The following is an 8,209-nucleotide window of genomic DNA, read 5'->3' on the forward strand; positions in this document are numbered from 1 at the left end:
GTGATGTAGCTAAGTAAGGGTAGTTATAACTTTTCTGTTGACTGCCTTCATTTGTGATAACCAACACATATAGTAAAATCGGTTAAGTCAAATACTTCACATCCCAAAGATGCTTTGAAATGGTTAAGCTTATCATTTTAATGATAAGACATATGCAAGCTTTATTTTCTTCACATTTACTGCCTTAAGAAAAACTATATGAAAATGTTCCAAATAAGTAAAAGCTTTCCTCGCACTTCAGTGTTCAGGTGTGCAAAATGCTGTGCACGTTGCTGACCTGCTTGAGCATCTTTTTCATTACTCAGCGTGTTTTGAAAGCCAGCAGTCAAACTTGGGCAGCTTCATAAAGCAGCTCAATCTAGTGATTTGTGGTGAGGCTTCTACAGGAGGATGCTGCACGTAAGAGATTATGTTTATTGTTAAGTTGAAATGTGGAGGGAGCGTGATGAAACGAATTAAAGTGAACTGAACCATACAAGATACTGACTTTCATGTTGCTCTTCAAAGAAAGTTGATTTTCTTCAAAGTAACATGCTGTCTTTCTCTGTGACCTTTAATAAAGCCACGTCTGAAACTCTTTAGCACAGGGTTGGGAAAAAAAAAAGGTACAAATATGGTGATCTTTGGAACAGTTTGGCCCAGAAGAGAAAGAAAAATAGTGATTGAAACCCATGTGAACCCATGGTATCTATGGGTATCTGTTGGCACACGCACGATATAGTTGGCTTGAGTGGGACCTTCTGCCAACAAAATTGAACTGGCTTCCCCATTGTAAAACCTCTTTTCTGTTGCTTATAACTTTGGCAAGTTTTAACCATGTAGGCTGTAGTTCATCACATGTCTTTATGACTCAGGCTAATTTTTAATTCATCCACATGATTAATTGAGAATTAGACTAATTGTTTTGCCTTGTTAAAAAAAAAAAAATCCTAAGACCTTTTGGAAACATGGTATTGTTGTTCTGGTTTGCATCTGGGCTCCAGATCCTGCTAAGGCAGTGTCCTGTTATCAAAGATTTGCATTTTTACCATCTTCATGAAAGCCTGCCCAAATTTTCTGTCTTATGTTTTCAGAACATTGTAGTTTTAACACATTCACCTGTGAAAACTTGAGCAAATAAAATGAGAGATTCCACCTTTATTCAACACGCAGTACTACAGAGTATTTTCAACAGTGACCTCAGTTGTGCTTGCCACATCCACAGTTGACATGTAACCGGAGAGGGACTGTGAATATACTGGAGATGGAATTAAAATTCGGTTATTCAATAGGACAAAGATACTGTAGTTACCAACTGTATAAGGAAGGGATTGGGTCGTAATTCTTTAGAAGAGCTGTGGTTTATGGTAGATTACATGAGGAGCTGCTTCAATAAAGACAAACATTGTGTTGTGATGTATAGATAGGACACCAGCATGGAAGATGCGAGAAGTGATACTTTCGCTCCACACAATAGTCCTCCTCAGCGGTAACACCATATCCAGCTGGGGTGCACACTTCAAGAAAGATGCGGATGAATTGGAGTGAATCCAGCGAAAAGGAGTTAAAATAATTAAAGATTTAGAAAATATGACCTATGAAGGAAGGTTGAAAGGTCTGGAGTTGTTTCAGCTCCAGTGAAAGAGTGGCAGGGTGAACAAGACATGATAACCTTCAAATGTCACAAAGCTGTTGTGAAGCAATGTTCTCCAGGCCTGTGCTCAACCAGATGATACGTAATGGGTTTAGCATTAATGAAACTGAAGCAGTGGAACAGATAATTGAATTGGGATTTTCAGGATTTTAGCATTATTAAAAGTTGTTCGAGTATTCTTCAGGAACAACATAAATAGAGTTGAATTCTTTCTGGAGCAGTGTGGTGGAACAGATTACTCTTTGAGGTCTCTTCTAGCCTTATGAATCCTCAATATCTATGCTCCCTGGTGTTGACCAGATTGTACCTTGTGCCCTCACAAACGTGTGGCTGGCAGGATTGCCTGTATATGACGTCTCCAAAGCGAGCAGGTGTGTGAGCAGAGAGGCTCAGCACTTTCCCTGTAATCTCTCATTTAGGATCAAAACTGACATCCACTCCTCTCTTCTTTCATAGTGGTTCCTCTGCTGGTGCTTGGGCAGAAAGTGTGAGGGATCAAAGGGCGAGGTGGCTTTGGGAGGAACCTGAGATCCAAGTGACGCAGGGAAGAGGAGGATTGGAGAGCATGGGTACAGATTTCACAAGAAACTGGACTATGTGATGAGTATGATAGTACATGAACACAGGACATGAAGAATGTGAAGGGGGGCTAAGACTTTGGGGCAGATGACTGGAACTTGGTAAGGAGTAGGATATCAAGTAAGCTAGTAGGTGGAAGGTTAGGTTGCTGGAAGGGACACCCAGTACACCAGAAGCCTTGAGAAGTGCAAACTGGGACTGCACAAGTAAGGAGAAAATGACAAAGAGCCCAGGGAGATGAAATCACACAACTGGGAAAGTCATGTTGGAGACTATTGGACAGAAATAATTAAAGGTTGGAGGAAACTGGCAAAGAGTCTTTCTTCTGAAGATTACACGGTCTTCTAAACCTTAGCAGAGAGCTCATGGTTATGTCTTGGCATTCACGCTTTGGGAGATCCATCAGAAATGATTTCTTGGTCTTTTCATGTGGAGAATGACCACCCATTACTGCAATCAGCTGTTAGGTTATCTCAGGTAACCGAGATCAGCACTGTGGATGTAAAGATTGTACTTCACCACACTGCTCCTGGGTGGGTGTGCAAAATAAAAGAGGCAAAAGAAGCATTTTTCAATTTTTTTTTTTTTTTTTTTGACAAAGGGGATTGCCAGATTTGCAACTGAAAGAAAGGAAATGCCAGAAGTAAAGTTCCCTTGTAAGGATTTAGCCTCTTTGTATGTATTTATTTTAATTCAATCTTTACCGATATTACTGAATTTTCTTTTGCTCACATAACCCAAGCTTTACTGAGTGCATAGAGTGGATCTGTCCTCAGTGTGAGTCATGGCTGTGTACTGAACGAAGCTGTGGTCTCTGGCATCTGTGGCATTTATTGCGGAAGCAGGAAGATATCGGGAGAAACTGAGGCAGAAGGTGGCTTAATTAAAGCATTTTTCATGCATTCAAATGAAAAGTTTAGCTAAAGGCACCAAAATCTAATTAAGGTTGCTGTTGCAATTCTGACTATTTTTAAATATTTGGTTTTTTGCTTCAGTGGGTAATAGTGATGTACATAAAAGATGAGGTCCTAATTCCCACCTAGCCCAGTGTGAAGCATTAGTACCTCCCCAACCCTGCAAATGACATGAAAAGGAGCTGCCTCTTATGGCAAGAAGATCAAAAGATATGAGCTTTTGCTTCCCTTTTCTGCTTCTAGTGGCAAATAAGGCACTTTTTCACAATAAGGCACTTTTTCATACCATTCTTGAGGAGAAATCTCATACTCGGACTTCACAGAGCTGTCAGAGCATTGTAAGTTGCTAAGGAAAAAAATGGGGATGATTTTTCTTGTTCTTTCAGGATCCTGTTGCAAGCTCGGTAGATATTTTGCTTGTAGCCCACGCTGGCCCATCTGGGGGCTATAATGATGAACGGTGCCATACTGCTCTCAGCCCAGAAGCTTTGGCAGTCATTGCTTCATCCGCTGCTTGTGTTTGGAGGAAGGACAGGCACCCTCAGCTTATACATGTGGGTTTTGATGTTCTTCCCAGCCACCCTGTTCCAACATCCCCTGTTGACAGTGCAAGGGTGGGTTGTACTAAACAACCCTGCTATGTTTTTTTTGGCAAGTAGATTAATCTTTCAAGCACCCACACAGCCTGCTGAACACTGTCACGAATTACTGGGGTCTGGTATCCTGATACCAACACCTGATATTTGACAAACCACATGCTTTGGGTGATTGCATTTCCTCAGATAAGGCGGACAGCCTCCTGACTTCCAGGTGTTTGTTACGAGCCGCTGTGGATGCAGGAGGAGTAACACTGTTGTAGCGGCAGTGGTCAAAGGGTATTAGTGAGATGAGATTTGTGGAGTTTTTGTAATGGCTTTTGTCATACCTACAAGTGCAGTTGGGAAAAAAAAAAGCTTTGGAGCACCCAAAAGTTTCTTCAGATGTGAAGAGAAGGCTCTGCTTGGCCTGGGATTACATCCCCTCGGACACTGGCATGCTGCAACACCCTTTCCAGCAGTTAAAGGATGGATTCCCGCTGCCGTAAAGCTCACCTTTCCTGGCAGTCTTCAGGAGCCCTTCCAACTAGAAGCTGCGTCAATAAGAGGTAACTGTGCTGTAAGCCAGAAGGGTCGCTGAAGTAATTTTTTCTCGTCCCAGATGTTTTCATGGAACTATTGTACATCGTCAGAGTGAAAGAGAAGATGAAGACCTATTTGTGACTCTTGACAGGATGCCAAATGCATTTGTCAAACAGAACAGTGACAGTGGCATTAGCTGCTAGACCCCACTTTGCATTATTTTATCTGCAGAGTGCTTGTTTACAAATTGCAGCTTGACTGGTTTGAGAAATCACCTTCAAGTTGCCATAGTCCGGCTCCAAAACCAGTACAGGGTAATGCCATTTCAGCCCCAAGGGGTGCTCAGATTCTCTTCCAGGGTATTTGTGACAACAGTCGTCCATTTTCAGGCACGTGGGATGGCTCTTCATCCTTACAGCAGTGACCGATTAGAGAAGGGCGGTTCTCCTGGGCAGGAATAGAGCTTCTGCAGCTCACTCTCTGTAGCTTTGGTTCTTTGGCTATCACACTGAGCATAAGAAACATCTCATCTAATGGTGCGCTGCAAGCCGGGCTTTGCAAGTATTGTCCTAGATATGATGATTGGCAGCTGACCCGGAGATAAGTCCACTGAGGACCGGAGGACACACTCTGCTTACTCTACTTACTCTGCTTACGCTTGACGTTTTGTCAGCACTAGGCAAGACAAGAGTCTATGCTTATGTGAACATGACCATATACTTAGGTGAACCTTGGCATATACATGAATTTGCAAGCATTACATTTGCCTTTGTACTGTCATGACTCGGGAAGACCCCTTGTGACAGCTTGATCACAATTTTGCGGTCAGATTTTAATTCTTTTTTGATTACGGGAAGTCCCATCCAATATTTTGGTGGGAATGCCTCTTTACTCCTCACCCTCATAATCTTCTTTTGTCAAGAAATGGTTGAGACTTGGTATCCATTTATCCAGCACCAGATCGCCAAACCATAACTTTTGTCTCACAAGCCCTGCGTGGTCCGGCAGATGATCTGAATTGCTTCGAGCCAGTGGACCATGTGTAGGACAGCGTTTTAAGAATTAATTTTTGGAACTGAGATTTTAAAGTCAGTCTTGTTTTCCATGGAGACACAGGGGTAAGGAGTGTGCTGCCCATGGGTAATGTTGGAGTCAAAGGGTTTTTTTTTTACTGCAGAGTTTGTTTACATATGTACACTGAGTATGTGAATGTGCATATAAGACTCCATATGTTGAAGAAACTCCAAATGTTGGTGACTTTCCTTCCATCTCTCTGGATTTTCTGTGTACCTCTACATCACTTAAACTAATCTGTTCACATGAGGTCCTAAATTCTATGTTCTTCAGTTTGTAGGTGCCTCAGTTAGGATTTCTAACTAATTTTAATGAGGTCCAGTTAATAGAATTGCTTAACGTTATAACTTTGACTGCAGTCGACAGTTGTGTTTTAAATATGTAAATAACCACATAGTGTTAAGTAGTCTCAAAAAAGCAGGCATAGATGTTTTAAATTGGGCACCCAAAATTAGTGACTATGTTTTTTCCATAATTTCGTGTATGTCTCTGCTGCCAAATAGGACAAAAACATCCTCCTTGCTTCCAGGGTGCTCTGCAGTGTTGACTCTTGCCATCAAGGTTTGTTTGTCCCAGTGCCCAGTCTCTCTCACCGGCCACTTTTGATCTTTGAGAACCTTGGGCTCTCTGAGATATACATTGTTTGGTCTTGGTATTGCTAGTCACTGGTGGCACAGGGCATAACTGACCGCAGGTGTCTTATCCCACTTCTCCCGGGGACCAGACTCGCTCAGTTTTGCCCAGCCACACAACTCAGTTGCATACTGAATTTGTCATGCGCGTTTCTTTCAGCAGAACTTTATTGCATGCGGCAGGAGTAACAGTATCATATAATGCACAATGGAGTCCAAGTGTCCAGCAGTAAACCCAAAAAAGCCCAAGCAATGACTCTCCGTTACGTTTCTCCCAGGTAACAAGTGATAGGACAAGAGGAAATGGCCTCAAGTTGAGCCAGGGGAGGTTTAGGCTGGATATTAGGAAATTTTACTTCACTGAAAGGGTTATCAAGCATTGAACAGGCTGCCCAGGGAAGTGGTTGAGTCACCATCCCTGGAGGTATTTAAAGGACGTTTGGATGAGGTGCTTAGGGACATGGTATAGTGGTGGTCTTGGCAGTGTTAGGTTTACGGTTGGACTCGATGATCTTAAAGGTCTTTTTCAACCTATACGATTCTGTGATTCTGTATATGCAATCAGTTATTTACAGATTATATCATGGACTCTGCTGTTATGATCTCTTACAAATTTCAATTCATTGCTTTTGCCATGTGCTAACTACTCATGCAAGTTCCCCACGTTAGTAGCACCGTTAAGTCTTTTCACGTTATGTAGTTGTTAGAAGGTGACATTAAGCTTGCCACTACAGTTGCACAGCTATAATAATTAACATGATTTTATATATTTTATATGTAAAGATATGTTCTATAAATTATATATATTTATATACTGTAGATCTGCGTCTAGATCTGCACTGCTAGAGCCTACATGAAACATGGTGGTGATACAATACTGACTGCCCTAGACAGGTTTGGGAGGAAATGAATCATTTGGTCTTCAGAGCAGAGCATGAGTACTGGGCGGCAAATGAAGCCTTTGCTTCTAAACAAGAGGAAAAATGTTGCCTAACTGCCCATTAAGTCAGCTTCAGTTTTTCTATTCTCTAACCTGTGAGTGCTTATCTCATGAATAATAATGATTTGAAGTAATGTTTTGGGTGCAATATCATGTGTGTTTGTGTATCGTTGGATAAATTTGTGCAGTGTTTTGCTTTTTTTGGTCAATCTGAGGCTTTCAAGTAGATGTCTCCTGTTCTTTATAGCTGCTGGCTATAACTGACTTTACTCTTCACCTTCTGCATTTTCTTTACTTGGGCCATGAAGAAGCCCAGAATGAGTTAGCCAAAATATGAACATTTTTGAGGGATGGCTAATGTTCTAAATACTTAAACTGACAAATGTTTAAGATTTTCAGAAAAACTTCATTTTAAATTAAGAATTTATAAAAATTTTAGATAACCCTAACTGAACTTGAAGGAAATTGGACTAGTTTCCTAAAGAAAAAGCATTTTTTAAAAGAAAAAAAATCTCAACCTCGTTTTCTAGTAGGCAAATAAAAAAAAAAATCCAAGACAACTATTGACAAGGCTTTTTTAATATTCACTCCAGCTTGGCAGTGCTGTATGATTTAGGATACAATACTGAGTTCATAATTTAAAGCTTAGAACGTTGTAAGTTCAGCACTTTCAGACTCTGAAGTTGCTTCATCCACAATGAAGCAGAAGGAAAAGAGGGGAAATAGGGGAAACACCCTAGGAAACTCTTTGGCTTGGATTTAACTTTTGTCATTTAGTAAATCAGTTTAATTCCCTTCCTTCCTCTCTTCCAAATGAACAAACAACCCCCCCTCGCCAAAGAACCCTGCCTTTTTTGTTTGTTTGTTGTTCTTCTTATTTACAGCAAAGATATAAATACAGAAAGGATTCTAGCACTAATATTATTTTTCCAAATGTAGAGTCTACATCTGTGCTTGTAATTATTAGGACCTATTAAATTATATAATAACGTATTTATTAAAATATTATAACACAGTAAGTGTGTGTATATATAAATACATAAGTGTGTATATATAAATACACACGTGTATTGTCAAATATAATGTAATAAATAATATAATTAATGATTATCCCAAATAACACGTTAGGAAAATCACTTCATGGACCATGATTTCATGGACCAGCACTGGCCTGCCTAATCTTAGTTCTGCAGTCTCTGTACACATACCAGCCTTACCGCGTCTGCTTACAAAGCCACCCCGCTGCACTGCCATCCCAGACTGCTGGGAAAGGGGATTTTGACAGGGAGCGATACGTACCGGCGTGGGAGCCGAGGCAG

This window comes from Mycteria americana, chromosome 4 (genome assembly GCF_035582795.1).
Source record: "Mycteria americana isolate JAX WOST 10 ecotype Jacksonville Zoo and Gardens chromosome 4, USCA_MyAme_1.0, whole genome shotgun sequence".
NCBI classification, from domain to species: Eukaryota; Metazoa; Chordata; class Aves; order Ciconiiformes; family Ciconiidae; genus Mycteria; species Mycteria americana.